The sequence below is a fragment of the Phyllobates terribilis genome, unplaced genomic scaffold, assembly GCF_046119375.1.
Source record: "Phyllobates terribilis strain yellow unplaced genomic scaffold, ASM4611937v1 Scaffold_8__6_contigs__length_399053987, whole genome shotgun sequence".
Taxonomy (NCBI): domain Eukaryota; kingdom Metazoa; phylum Chordata; class Amphibia; order Anura; family Dendrobatidae; genus Phyllobates; species Phyllobates terribilis.
The window spans coordinates 346,143,136-346,156,861 of record NW_027362768.1 but is presented as its reverse complement, the minus strand read 5'-3'; the positions used below and the strand labels follow the sequence as shown (position 1 = coordinate 346,156,861).

The window sequence follows — 13,726 nt, the reverse complement described above, 5'->3', positions numbered from 1 at the left end:
TCAATTCTTTCTGATTTTAGAAACTGCATTAAAGAAGGGGTGCACCGGTCCTGGAGATACTGCAATACCAGGTCAATGCGTGGAGTGGACAGAGCAAGATCTTTTTCCATCTCCCTGTTCTAAAAATCCATTTAATATATGGTCCCCAGATAGGGGACGTATCAGATATTAAACTGATAAGAACAGATTTTTTTTTTGATTGAAGCTGCATCCAAGGCACTGAAAAATGTGACCGAAGTCACACCAAAACAGCGCACGAGGCGAGGATTCATGTGGACCCTTCCCGGAGGAGAGGGTCCCCAATAAACCATCCCCATCCCTCCGAGCCAGAAGGCCACAGCGAGGGTCGGGGATCTCCGATGCTCTCTCTTGCCGAAGCCAGAGAAGAGCCGTTTTCGTGCTCCCAGCGTCCAGCTAGGCTGCCACTCTAGTGGAGCTGGAGCCTGTGTTGGTTTCTCAGCCCAAAGCTGACCGGACCTCCGACCGGGTTTATAAAAATTCCCCTTCCTAGCCCGGAGGCCAGGAATAGGGGGGGTTGCTCAGAAAGTATGATTGGCAAAGGTGCGGCGTGCTACGAAGCCCTAGTCTTTCTGGGGTTCCCAGTCCCAGTAAGCTTGGACTCCCACCAGGGCGCCTACTCCTGGGGCACATTGCTCCAAAGCCCTCACACTTACCCAGCCTAGTGACTTCGATCCTGGAGGGCCATGTTTTCCATCAGATGACTCTATGAGCCACCTGGCGTACTAACAAGTGCACCAAACCAGTGTGTAATGTGCATCAATTTACTAGAGCAGCCCAAGGACAAAACCGCCTTTTCAAAAGATACTACACTTGATCTTAGCCAAAAGGCCGAGAAGCGATAACCAGAATTGGTTTCCGACTACGGTGCCACCCAAGGATTCTGAAAAGTCCATTTGTGGAGATGGCCACCTGGACTCCCGTTAAGAAGACATGCTGTCAACCTCTAGATCCCTCACATGCCTGCACTTTTCGGCTTGCTGCTGCTGCAATCCACGCGTTTTAGATCTGCATAACTCCACCTCTTTTAGCACAGTACCCTCAACCCCCGGCTGTTCCCACCCGCCTCAACACCGTTGGAAGGGAGGAGAACCAATTAAGGCGGGGGGGGGTGGAACGAGCAGCTGTCTACCCTTAGCAGGAGGGTTGCTGATTAATTACCTCTCCTGCTGCTGCTGCTGCTGGCTGTCCAGCAGCAGACTGAAGGTGGCTGCTGCTGTGCGCAGGTATATAAAGGCTCAGAGCCTATTATGACACGCGCTGCCAGCGTTCCATTGCCACATTCCGTCTACTGCAGGCGGGATACCTGGATGGCTGAATGTCACTGAGAAGCTCACAGAGACCGCCATAAGCAACAGTTTAAAAGAATGCCACAGACTAATCAACCAAACTTTTTGGGTTGGTTTCTCTTTTATAGTCTGCAGGCATTAAATGAAAGAAGTCAGTGTTCCAGCAGAGGGAGACAACGTTTCAGAAAAGGCATTGTAGCAAACCAAAAAAGAAATTTTAAGCGCAGCAGAGTAACCAGCTCACATACCTGTTAGCTCAGGTGAGTTTAAAAGGCTGCTGTTGATAACAAGGGCATTTGCTAAATAGATGGTGTGTGTGCAACAATATACTGAAAGGTCAATTATATTGTGCAGCTTATCTCACCACCTGTAGTTATTTAGGTGAAAGCTCCAAAATGCTTGCCTAATATGTCTGTTTATCCAAAAGGAAGTATAGAGGGAGAGCTAGATAGATAGCATTGCATTACATTACATGGCAATGCAATGCACAGTTGCTGAAGTTGAACCAAAATGAGCTTGTCATCTGGCTTCTGCAACTTTTAACATGAAAAATCCAATGAGGAGAAGAAAAGCAAAGCCAAAGAGTCCATCCCAAAATCCGACAAACAAGCCAAATGAACAAAAAGCATTGAATTCAATTCTTTCTGATTTTAGAAACTGCATTAAAGAAGGGGTGCACCGGTCCTGGAGATACTGCAATACCAGGTCAATGCGTGGAGTGGACAGAGCAAGCTCTTTTTCCATCTCCCTGTTCTAAAAATCCATTTAATATATGGTCCCCAGATAGGGGACGTATCAGATATTAAACTGATAAGAACAGATACTACACTTGATCTTAGCCAAAAGGCCGAGAAGCGATAACCAGAATTGGTTTCCGACTACGGTGCCACCCAAGGATTCTGAAAAGTCCATTTGTGGAGATGGCCACCTGGACTCCCGTTAAGAAGACATGCTGTCAACCTCTAGATCCCTCACATGCCTGCACTTTTCGGCTTGCTGCTGCTGCAATCCACGCGTTTTAGATCTGCATAACTCCACCTCTTTTAGCACAGTACCCTCAACCCCCGGCTGTTCCCACCCGCCTCAACACCGTTGGAAGGGAGGAGAACCAATTAAGGCGGGGGGGGGGGTGGAACGAGCAGCTGTCTACCCTTAGCAGGAGGGTTGCTGATTAATTACCTCTCCTGCTGCTGCTGCTGCTGGCTGTCCAGCAGCAGACTGAAGGTGGCTGCTGCTGTGCGCAGGTATATAAAGGCTCAGAGCCTATTATGACACGCGCAGCCAGCGTTCCATTGCCACATTCCGTCTACTGCAGGCGGGATACCTGGATGGCTGAATGTCACTGAGAAGCTCACAGAGACTGCCATAAGCAACAGTTTAAAAGAATGCCACAGACTAATCAGCCAAACTTTTTGGGTTGGTTTCTCTTTTATAGTCTGCAGGCATTAAATGAAAGAAGTCAGTGTTCCAGCAGAGGGAGACAACGTTTCAGGAAAGGCATTGTAGCAAACCAAAAAAGAAATTTTAAGCGCAGCAGAGTAACCAGCTCACATACCTGTTAGCTCAGGTGAGTTTAAAAGGCTGCTGTTGATAACAAGGGCATTTGCTAAATAGATGGTGTGTGTGCTACAATATACTGAAAGGTCAATTATATTGTGCAGCTTATCTCACCACCTGTAGTTATTTAGGTGAAAGCTCCAAAATGCTTGCCTAATATGTCTGTTTATCCAAAAGGAAGTATAGAGGGAGAGCTAGATAGATAGCATTGCATTACATTACATGGCAATGCAATGCACAGTTGCTGAAGTTGAACCAAAATGAGCTTGTCATCTGGCTTCTGCAACTTTTAACATGAAAAATCCAATGAGGAGAAGAAAAGCAAAGCCAAAGAGTCCATCCCAAAATCCGACAAACAAGCCAAATGAACAAAAAGCATTGAATTCAATTCTTTCTGATTTTAGAAACTGCATTAAAGAAGGGGTGCACCGGTCCTGGAGATACTGCAATACCAGGTCAATGCGTGGAGTGGACAGAGCAAGCTCTTTTTCCATCTCCCTGTTCTAAAAATCCATTTAATATATGGTCCCCAGATAGGGGACGTATCAGATATTAAACTGATAAGAACAGATACTACACTTGATCTTAGCCAAAAGGCCGAGAAGCGATAACCAGAATTGGTTTCCGACTACGGTGCCACCCAAGGATTCTGAAAAGTCCATTTGTGGAGATGGCCACCTGGACTCCCGTTAAGAAGACATGCTGTCAACCTCTAGATCCCTCACATGCCTGCACTTTTCGGCTTGCTGCTGCTGCAATCCACGCGTTTTAGATCTGCATAACTCCACCTCTTTTAGCACAGTACCCTCAACCCCCGGCTGTTCCCACCCGCCTCAACACCGTTGGAAGGGAGGAGAACCAATTAAGGCGGGGGGGGGTGGAACGAGCAGCTGTCTACCCTTAGCAGGAGGGTTGCTGATTAATTACCTCTCCTGCTGCTGCTGCTGGCTGTCCAGCAGCAGACTGAAGGTGGCTGCTGCTGTGCGCAGGTATATAAAGGCTCAGAGCCTATTATGACACGCGCAGCCAGCGTTCCATTGCCACATTCCGTCTACTGCAGGCGGGATACCTGGATGGCTGAATGTCACTGAGAAGCTCACAGAGACCGCCATAAGCAACAGTTTAAAAGAATGCCACAGACTAATCAACCAAACTTTTTGGGTTGGTTTCTCTTTTATAGTCTGCAGGCATTAAATGAAAGAAGTCAGTGTTCCAGCAGAGGGAGACAACGTTTCAGAAAAGGCATTGTAGCAAACCAAAAAAGAAATTTTAAGCGCAGCAGAGTAACCAGCTCACATACCTGTTAGCTCAGGTGAGTTTAAAAGGCTGCTGTTGATAACAAGGGCATTTGCTAAATAGATGGTGTGTGTGCAACAATATACTGAAAGGTCAATTATATTGTGCAGCTTATCTCACCACCTGTAGTTATTTAGGTGAAAGCTCCAAAATGCTTGCCTAATATGTCTGTTTATCCAAAAGGAAGTATAGAGGGAGAGCTAGATAGATAGCATTGCATTACATTACATGGCAATGCAATGCACAGTTGCTGAAGTTGAACCAAAATGAGCTTGTCATCTGGCTTCTGCAACTTTTAACATGAAAAATCCAATGAGGAGAAGAAAAGCAAAGCCAAAGAGTCCATCCCAAAATCCGACAAACAAGCCAAATGAACAAAAAGCATTGAATTCAATTCTTTCTGATTTTAGAAACTGCATTAAAGAAGGGGTGCACCGGTCCTGGAGATACTGCAATACCAGGTCAATGCGTGGAGTGGACAGAGCAAGCTCTTTTTCCATCTCCCTGTTCTAAAAATCCATTTAATATATGGTCCCCAGATAGGGGACGTATCAGATATTAAACTGATAAGAACAGATACTACACTTGATCTTAGCCAAAAGGCCGAGAAGCGATAACCAGAATTGGTTTCCGACTACGGTGCCACCCAAGGATTCTGAAAAGTCCATTTGTGGAGATGGCCACCTGGACTCCCGTTAAGAAGACATGCTGTCAACCTCTAGATCCCTCACATGCCTGCACTTTTCGGCTTGCTGCTGCTGCAATCCACGCGTTTTAGATCTGCATAACTCCACCTCTTTTAGCACAGTACCCTCAACCCCCGGCTGTTCCCACCCGCCTCAACACCGTTGGAAGGGAGGAGAACCAATTAAGGCGGGGGGGGGGGGGTGGAACGAGCAGCTGTCTACCCTTAGCAGGAGGGTTGCTGATTAATTACCTCTCCTGCTGCTGCTGCTGCTGGCTGTCCAGCAGCAGACTGAAGGTGGCTGCTGCTGTGCGCAGGTATATAAAGGCTCAGAGCCTATTATGACACGCGCAGCCAGCGTTCCATTGCCACATTCCGTCTACTGCAGGCGGGATACCTGGATGGCTGAATGTCACTGAGAAGCTCACAGAGACCGCCATAAGCAACAGTTTAAAAGAATGCCACAGACTAATCAACCAATCTTTTTGGGTTGGTTTCTCTTTTATAGTCTGCAGGCATTAAATGAAAGAAGTCAGTGTTCCAGGAGAGGGAGACAATGTTTCAGAAAAGGCATTGTAGCAAACCAAAAAAGAAATTTTAAGCGCAGCAGAGTAACCAGCTCACATACCTGTTAGCTCAGGTGAGTTTAAAAGGCTGCTGTTGATAACAAGGGCATTTGCTAAATAGATTGTGTGTGTGCAACAATATACTGAAAGGTCAATTATATTGTGCAGCTTATCTCACCACCTGTAGTTATTTAGGTGAAAGCTCCAAAATGCTTGCCTAATATGTCTGTTTATCCAAAAGGAAGTATAGAGGGAGAGCTAGATAGATAGCATTGCATTACATTACATGGCAATGCAATGCACAGTTGCTGAAGTTGAACCAAAATGAGCTTGTCATCTGGCTTCTGCAACTTTTAACATGAAAAATCCAATGAGGAGAAGAAAAGCAAAGCCAAAGAGTCCATCCCAAAATCCGACAAACAAGCCAAATGAACAAAAAGCATTGAATTCAATTCTTTCTGATTTTAGAAACTGCATTAAAGAAGGGGTGCACCGGTCCTGGAGATACTGCAATACCAGGTCAATGCGTGGAGTGGACAGAGCAAGCTCTTTTTCCATTTCCCTGTTCTAAAAATCCATTTAATATATGGTCCCCAGATAGGGGACGTATCAGATATTAAACTGATAAGAACAGATACTACACTTGATCTTAGCCAAAAGGCCGAGAAGCGATAACCAGAATTGGTTTCCGACTACGGTGCCACCCAAGGATTCTGAAAAGTCCATTTGTGGAGATGGCCACCTGGACTCCCGTTAAGAAGACATGCTGTCAACCTCTAGATCCCTCACATGCCTGCACTTTTCGGCTTGCTGCTGCTGCAATCCACGCGTTTTAGATCTGCATAACTCCACCTCTTTTAGCACAGTACCCTCAACCCCCGGCTGTTCCCACCCGCCTCAACACCGTTGGAAGGGAGGAGAACCAATTAAGGCGGGGGGGGGGTGGAACGAGCAGCTGTCTACCCTTAGCAGGAGGGTTGCTGATTAATTACCTCTCCTGCTGCTGCTGCTGCTGGCTGTCCAGCAGCAGACTGAAGGTGGCTGCTGCTGTGCGCAGGTATATAAAGGCTCAGAGCCTATTATGACACGCGCAGCCAGCGTTCCATTGCCACATTCCGTCTACTGCAGGCGGGAAACCTGGATGGCTGAATGTCACTGAGAAGCTCACAGAGACCCCCATAAGCAACAGTTTAAAAGAATGCCACAGACTAATCAACCAAACTTTTTGGGTTGGTTTCTCTTTTATAGTCTGCAGGCATTAAATGAAAGAAGTCAGTGTTCCAGCAGAGGGAGACAACGTTTCAGAAAAGGCATTGTAGCAAACCAAAAAAGAAATTTTAAGCGCAGCAGAGTAACCAGCTCACATACCTGTTAGCTCAGGTGAGTTTAAAAGGCTGCTGTTGATAACAAGGGCATTTGCTAAATAGATGGTGTGTGTGCAACAATATACTGAAAGGTCAATTATATTGTGCAGCTTATCTCACCACCTGTAGTTATTTAGGTGAAAGCTCCAAAATGCTTGCCTAATATGTCTGTTTATCCAAAAGGAAGTATAGAGGGAGAGCTAGATAGATAGCATTGCATTACATTACATGGCAATGCAATGCACAGTTGCTGAAGTTGAACCAAAATGAGCTTGTCATCTGGCTTCTGCAACTTTTAACATGAAAAATCCAATGAGGAGAAGAAAAGCAAAGCCAAAGAGTCCATCCCAAAATCCGACAAACAAGCCAAATGAACAAAAAGCATTGAATTCAATTCTTTCTGATTTTAGAAACTGCATTAAAGAAGGGGTGCACCGGTCCTGGAGATACTGCAATACCAGGTCAATGCGTGGAGTGGACAGAGCAAGCTCTTTTTCCATCTCCCTGTTCTAAAAATCCATTTAATATATGGTCCCCAGATAGGGGACGTATCAGATATTAAACTGATAAGAACAGATACTACACTTGATCTTAGCCAAAAGGCCGAGAAGCGATAACCAGAATTGGTTTCCGACTACGGTGCCACCCAAGGATTCTGAAAAGTCCATTTGTGGAGATGGCCACCTGGACTCCCGTTAAGAAGACATGCTGTCAACCTCTAGATCCCTCACATGCCTGCACTTTTCGGCTTGCTGCTGCTGCAATCCACGCGTTTTAGATCTGCATAACTCCACCTCTTTTAGCACAGTACCCTCAACCCCCGGCTGTTCCCACCCGCCTCAACACCGTTGGAAGGGAGGAGAACCAATTAAGGCGGGGGGGGGGGTGGAACGAGCAGCTGTCTACCCTTAGCAGGAGGGTTGCTGATTAATTACCTCTCCTGCTGCTGCTGCTGCTGGCTGTCCAGCAGCAGACTGAAGGTGGCTGCTGCTGTGCGCAGGTATATAAAGGCTCAGAGCCTATTATGACACGCGCAGCCAGCGTTCCATTGCCACATTCCGTCTACTGCAGGCGGGATACCTGGATGGCTGAATGTCACTGAGAAGCTCACAGAGACCGCCATAAGCAACAGTTTAAAAGAATGCCACAGACTAATCAACCAATCTTTTTGGGTTGGTTTCTCTTTTATAGTCTGCAGGCATTAAATGAAAGAAGTCAGTGTTCCAGCAGAGGGAGACAATGTTTCAGAAAAGGCATTGTAGCAAACCAAAAAAGAAATTTTAAGCGCAGCAGAGTAACCAGCTCACATACCTGTTAGCTCAGGTGAGTTTAAAAGGCTGCTGTTGATAACAAGGGCATTTGCTAAATAGATTGTGTGTGTGCAACAATATACTGAAAGGTCAATTATATTGTGCAGCTTATCTCACCACCTGTAGTTATTTAGGTGAAAGCTCCAAAATGCTTGCCTAATATGTCTGTTTATCCAAAAGGAAGTATAGAGGGAGAGCTAGATAGATAGCATTGCATTACATTACATGGCAATGCAATGCACAGTTGCTGAAGTTGAACCAAAATGAGCTTGTCATCTGGCTTCTGCAACTTTTAACATGAAAAATCCAATGAGGAGAAGAAAAGCAAAGCCAAAGAGTCCATCCCAAAATCCGACAAACAAGCCAAATGAACAAAAAGCATTGAATTCAATTCTTTCTGATTTTAGAAACTGCATTAAAGAAGGGGTGCACCGGTCCTGGAGATACTGCAATACCAGGTCAATGCGTGGAGTGGACAGAGCAAGCTCTTTTTCCATTTCCCTGTTCTAAAAATCCATTTAATATATGGTCCCCAGATAGGGGACGTATCAGATATTAAACTGATAAGAACAGATACTACACTTGATCTTAGCCAAAAGGCCGAGAAGCGATAACCAGAATTGGTTTCCGACTACGGTGCCACCCAAGGATTCTGAAAAGTCCATTTGTGGAGATGGCCACCTGGACTCCCGTTAAGAAGACATGCTGTCAACCTCTAGATCCCTCACATGCCTGCACTTTTCGGCTTGCTGCTGCTGCAATCCACGCGTTTTAGATCTGCATAACTCCACCTCTTTTAGCACAGTACCCTCAACCCCCGGCTGTTCCCACCCGCCTCAACACCGTTGGAAGGGAGGAGAACCAATTAAGGCGGGGGGGGGGGTGGAACGAGCAGCTGTCTACCCTTAGCAGGAGGGTTGCTGATTAATTACCTCTCCTGCTGCTGCTGCTGCTGGCTGTCCAGCAGCAGACTGAAGGTGGCTGCTGCTGTGCGCAGGTATATAAAGGCTCAGAGCCTATTATGACACGCGCAGCCAGCGTTCCATTGCCACATTCCGTCTACTGCAGGCGGGAAACCTGGATGGCTGAATGTCACTGAGAAGCTCACAGAGACCCCCATAAGCAACAGTTTAAAAGAATGCCACAGACTAATCAACCAAACTTTTTGGGTTGGTTTCTCTTTTATAGTCTGCAGGCATTAAATGAAAGAAGTCAGTGTTCCAGCAGAGGGAGACAACGTTTCAGAAAAGGCATTGTAGCAAACCAAAAAATAAATTTTAAGCGCAGCAGAGTAACCAGCTCACATACCTGTTAGCTCAGGTGAGTTTAAAAGGCTGCTGTTGATAACAAGGGCATTTGCTAAATAGATGGTGTGTGTGCAACAATATACTGAAAGGTCAATTATATTGTGCAGCTTATCTCACCACCTGTAGTTATTTAGGTGAAAGCTCCAAAATGCTTGCCTAATATGTCTGTTTATCCAAAAGGAAGTATAGAGGGAGAGCTAGATAGATAGCATTGCATTACATTACATGGCAATGCAATGCACAGTTGCTGAAGTTGAACCAAAATGAGCTTGTCATCTGGCTTCTGCAACTTTTAACATGAAAAATCCAATGAGGAGAAGAAAAGCAAAGCCAAAGAGTCCATCCCAAAATCCGACAAACAAGCCAAATGAACAAAAAGCATTGAATTCAATTCTTTCTGATTTTAGAAACTGCATTAAAGAAGGGGTGCACCGGTCCTGGAGATACTGCAATACCAGGTCAATGCGTGGAGTGGACAGAGCAAGCTCTTTTTCCATCTCCCTGTTCTAAAAATCCATTTAATATATGGTCCCCAGATAGGGGACGTATCAGATATTAAACTGATAAGAACAGATACTACACTTGATCTTAGCCAAAAGGCCGAGAAGCGATAACCAGAATTGGTTTCCGACTACGGTGCCACCCAAGGATTCTGAAAAGTCCATTTGTGGAGATGGCCACCTGGACTCCCGTTAAGAAGACATGCTGTCAACCTCTAGATCCCTCACATGCCTGCACTTTTCGGCTTGCTGCTGCTGCAATCCACGCGTTTTAGATCTGCATAACTCCACCTCTTTTAGCACAGTACCCTCAACCCCCGGCTGTTCCCACCCGCCTCAACACCGTTGGAAGGGAGGAGAACCAATTAAGGCGGGGGGGGGGGTGGAACGAGCAGCTGTCTACCCTTAGCAGGAGGGTTGCTGATTAATTACCTCTCCTGCTGCTGCTGCTGCTGGCTGTCCAGCAGCAGACTGAAGGTGGCTGCTGCTGTGCGCAGGTATATAAAGGCTCAAAGCCTATTATGACACGCGCAGCCAGCGTTCCATTGCCACATTCCGTCTACTGCAGGCGGGATACCTGGATGGCTGAATGTCACTGAGAAGCTCACAGAGACCGCCATAAGCAACAGTTTAAAAGAATGCCACAGACTAATCAACCAAACTTTTTGGGTTGGTTTCTCTTTTATAGTCTGCAGGCATTAAATGAAAGAAGTCAGTGTTCCAGCAGAGGGAGACAACGTTTCAGAAAAGGCATTGTAGCAAACCAAAAAAGAAATTTTAAGCGCAGCAGAGTAACCAGCTCACATACCTGTTAGCTCAGGTGAGTTTAAAAGGCTGCTGTTGATAACAAGGGCATTTGCTAAATAGATGGTGTGTGTGCAACAATATACTGAAAGGTCAATTATATTGTGCAGCTTATCTCACCACCTGTAGTTATTTAGGTGAAAGCTCCAAAATGCTTGCCTAATATGTCTGTTTATCCAAAAGGAAGTATAGAGGGAGAGCTAGATAGATAGCATTGCATTACATTACATGGCAATGCAATGCACAGTTGCTGAAGTTGAACCAAAATGAGCTTGTCATCTGGCTTCTGCAACTTTTAACATGAAAAATCCAATGAGGAGAAGAAAAGCAAAGCCAAAGAGTCCATCCCAAAATCCGACAAACAAGCCAAATGAACAAAAAGCATTGAATTCAATTCTTTCTGATTTTAGAAACTGCATTAAAGAAGGGGTGCACCGGTCCTGGAGATACTGCAATACCAGGTCAATGCGTGGAGTGGACAGAGCAAGCTCTTTTTCCATCTCCCTGTTCTAAAAATCCATTTAATATATGGTCCCCAGATAGGGGACGTATCAGATATTAAACTGATAAGAACAGATACTACACTTGATCTTAGCCAAAAGGCCGAGAAGCGATAACCAGAATTGGTTTCCGACTACGGTGCCACCCAAGGATTCTGAAAAGTCCATTTGTGGAGATAGCCACCTGGACTCCCGTTAAGAAGACATGCTGTCAACCTCTAGATCCCTCACATGCCTGCACTTTTCGGCTTGCTGCTGCTGCAATCCACGCGTTTTAGATCTGCATAACTCCACCTCTTTTAGCACAGTACCCTCAACCCCCGGCTGTTCCCACCCGCCTCAACACCGTTGGAAGGGAGGAGAACCAATTAAGGCGGGGGGGGGGTGGAACGAGCAGCTGTCTACCCTTAGCAGGAGGGTTGCTGATTAATTACCTCTCCTGCTGCTGCTGCTGCTGGCTGTCCAGCAGCAGACTGAAGGTGGCTGCTGCTGTGCGCAGGTATATAAAGGCTCAGAGCCTATTATGACACGCGCAGCCAGCGTTCCATTGCCACATTCCGTCTACTGCAGGCGGGATACCTGGATGGCTGAATGTCACTGAGAAGCTCACAGAGACCGCCATAAGCAACAGTTTAAAAGAATGCCACAGACTAATCAACCAAACTTTTTGGGTTGGTTTCTCTTTTATAGTCTGCAGGCATTAAATGAAAGAAGTCAGTGTTCCAGCAGAGGGAGACAACGTTTCAGAAAAGGCATTGTAGCAAACCAAAAAAGAAATTTTAAGCGCAGCAGAGTAACCAGCTCACATACCTGTTAGCTCAGGTGAGTTTAAAAGGCTGCTGTTGATAACAAGGGCATTTGCTAAATAGATGGTGTGTGTGCAACAATATACTGAAAGGTCAATTATATTGTGCAGCTTATCTCACCACCTGTAGTTATTTAGGTGAAAGCTCCAAAATGCTTGCCTAATATGTCTGTTTATCCAAAAGGAAGTATAGAGGGAGAGCTAGATAGATAGCATTGCATTACATTACATGGCAATGCAATGCACAGTTGCTGAAGTTGAACCAAAATGAGCTTGTCATCTGGCTTCTGCAACTTTTAACATGAAAAATCCAATGAGGAGAAGAAAAGCAAAGCCAAAGAGTCCATCCCAAAATCCGACAAACATGCCAAATGAACAAAAAGCATTGAATTCAATTCTTTCTGATTTTAGAAACTGCATTAAAGAAGGGGTGCACCGGTCCTGGAGATACTGCAATACCAGGTCAATGCGTGGAGTGGACAGAGCAAGCTCTTTTTCCATCTCCCTGTTCTAAAAATCCATTTAATATATGGTCCCCAGATAGGGGACGTATCAGATATTAAACTGATAAGAACAGATACTACACTTGATCTTAGCCAAAAGGCCGAGAAGCGATAACCAGAATTGGTTTCCGACTACGGTGCCACCCAAGGATTCTGAAAAGTCCATTTGTGGAGATGGCCACCTGGACTCCCGTTAAGAAGACATGCTGTCAACCTCTAGATCCCTCACATGCCTGCACTTTTCGGCTTGCTGCTGCTGCAATCCACGCGTTTTAGATCTGCATAACTCCACCTCTTTTAGCACAGTACCCTCAACCCCCGGCTGTTCCCACCCGCCTCAACACCGTTGGAAGGGAGGAGAACCAATTAAGGCGGGGGGGGGGGGTGGAACGAGCAGCTGTCTACCCTTAGCAGGAGGGTTGCTGATTAATTACCTCTCCTGCTGCTGCTGCTGCTGCTGGCTGTCCAGCAGCAGACTGAAGGTGGCTGCTGCTGTGCGCAGGTATATAAAGGCTCAGAGCCTATTATGACACGCGCAGCCAGCGTTCCATTGCCACATTCCGTCTACTGCAGGCGGGATACCTGGATGGCTGAATGTCACTGAGAAGCTCACAGAGACCGCCATAAGCAACAGTTTAAAAGAATGCCACAGACTAATCAACCAAACTTTTTGGGTTGGTTTCTCTTTTATAGTCTGCAGGCATTAAATGAAAGAAGTCAGTGTTCCAGCAGAGGGAGACAACGTTTCAGAAAAGGCATTGTAGCAAACCAAAAAAGAAATTTTAAGCGCAGCAGAGTAACCAGCTCACATACCTGTTAGCTCAGGTGAGTTTAAAAGGCTGCTGTTGATAACAAGGGCATTTGCTAAATAGATGGTGTGTGTGCAACAATATACTGAAAGGTCAATTATATTGTGCAGCTTATCTCACCACCTGTAGTTATTTAGGTGAAAGCTCCAAAATGCTTGCCTAATATGTCTGTTTATCCAAAAGGAAGTATAGAGGGAGAGCTAGATAGATAGCATTGCATTACATTACATGGCAATGCAATGCACAGTTGCTGAAGTTGAACCAAAATGAGCTTGTCATCTGGCTTCTGCAACTTTTAACATGAAAAATCCAATGAGGAGAAGAAAAGCAAAGCCAAAGAGTCCATCCCAAAATCCGACAAACAAGCCAAATGAACAAAAAGCATTGAATTCAATTCTTTCTGATTTTAGAAA

General features: G+C 45.7%; 10 non-coding genes and 1 pseudogene across 10 annotated transcripts; all 11 read right to left on the bottom strand.

The window, feature by feature from the left end:
- Positions 1 to 34: 34 nt before the first annotated feature.
- On the bottom strand, positions 35 to 220 carry LOC141160134 (U2 spliceosomal RNA). The gene has a single exon (XR_012250109.1). It is a non-coding gene; the product is annotated as a U2 spliceosomal RNA (small nuclear RNA).
- Positions 221 to 745: 525 nt separating this feature from the next.
- LOC141160389 (U2 spliceosomal RNA) lies at positions 746 to 861 on the bottom strand (annotated as a pseudogene).
- Positions 862 to 1,975: 1,114 nt separating this feature from the next.
- LOC141157842 (U2 spliceosomal RNA) lies at positions 1,976 to 2,166 on the bottom strand. Its single transcript, XR_012247880.1, has one exon. It is a non-coding gene; the product is annotated as a U2 spliceosomal RNA (small nuclear RNA).
- Positions 2,167 to 3,282: 1,116 nt separating this feature from the next.
- On the bottom strand, positions 3,283 to 3,473 carry LOC141157841 (U2 spliceosomal RNA). The gene has a single exon (XR_012247879.1). It is a non-coding gene; the product is annotated as a U2 spliceosomal RNA (small nuclear RNA).
- Positions 3,474 to 4,584: 1,111 nt separating this feature from the next.
- On the bottom strand, positions 4,585 to 4,775 carry LOC141157840 (U2 spliceosomal RNA). Its single transcript, XR_012247878.1, has one exon. It is a non-coding gene; the product is annotated as a U2 spliceosomal RNA (small nuclear RNA).
- A 1,118-nt stretch (positions 4,776 to 5,893) lies between these two features.
- Positions 5,894 to 6,084, bottom strand: LOC141159767 (U2 spliceosomal RNA). Its single transcript, XR_012249766.1, has one exon. It is a non-coding gene; the product is annotated as a U2 spliceosomal RNA (small nuclear RNA).
- Positions 6,085 to 7,199: 1,115 nt separating this feature from the next.
- LOC141157839 (U2 spliceosomal RNA) lies at positions 7,200 to 7,390 on the bottom strand. The gene has a single exon (XR_012247877.1). It is a non-coding gene; the product is annotated as a U2 spliceosomal RNA (small nuclear RNA).
- A 1,116-nt stretch (positions 7,391 to 8,506) lies between these two features.
- LOC141159766 (U2 spliceosomal RNA) lies at positions 8,507 to 8,697 on the bottom strand. Its single transcript, XR_012249765.1, has one exon. It is a non-coding gene; the product is annotated as a U2 spliceosomal RNA (small nuclear RNA).
- Positions 8,698 to 9,813: 1,116 nt separating this feature from the next.
- On the bottom strand, positions 9,814 to 10,004 carry LOC141157838 (U2 spliceosomal RNA). The gene has a single exon (XR_012247876.1). It is a non-coding gene; the product is annotated as a U2 spliceosomal RNA (small nuclear RNA).
- A 1,116-nt stretch (positions 10,005 to 11,120) lies between these two features.
- LOC141157835 (U2 spliceosomal RNA) lies at positions 11,121 to 11,311 on the bottom strand. Its single transcript, XR_012247874.1, has one exon. It is a non-coding gene; the product is annotated as a U2 spliceosomal RNA (small nuclear RNA).
- A 1,115-nt stretch (positions 11,312 to 12,426) lies between these two features.
- On the bottom strand, positions 12,427 to 12,617 carry LOC141157834 (U2 spliceosomal RNA). Its single transcript, XR_012247873.1, has one exon. It is a non-coding gene; the product is annotated as a U2 spliceosomal RNA (small nuclear RNA).
- Between the last annotated feature and the right edge of the window lie 1,109 nt (positions 12,618 to 13,726).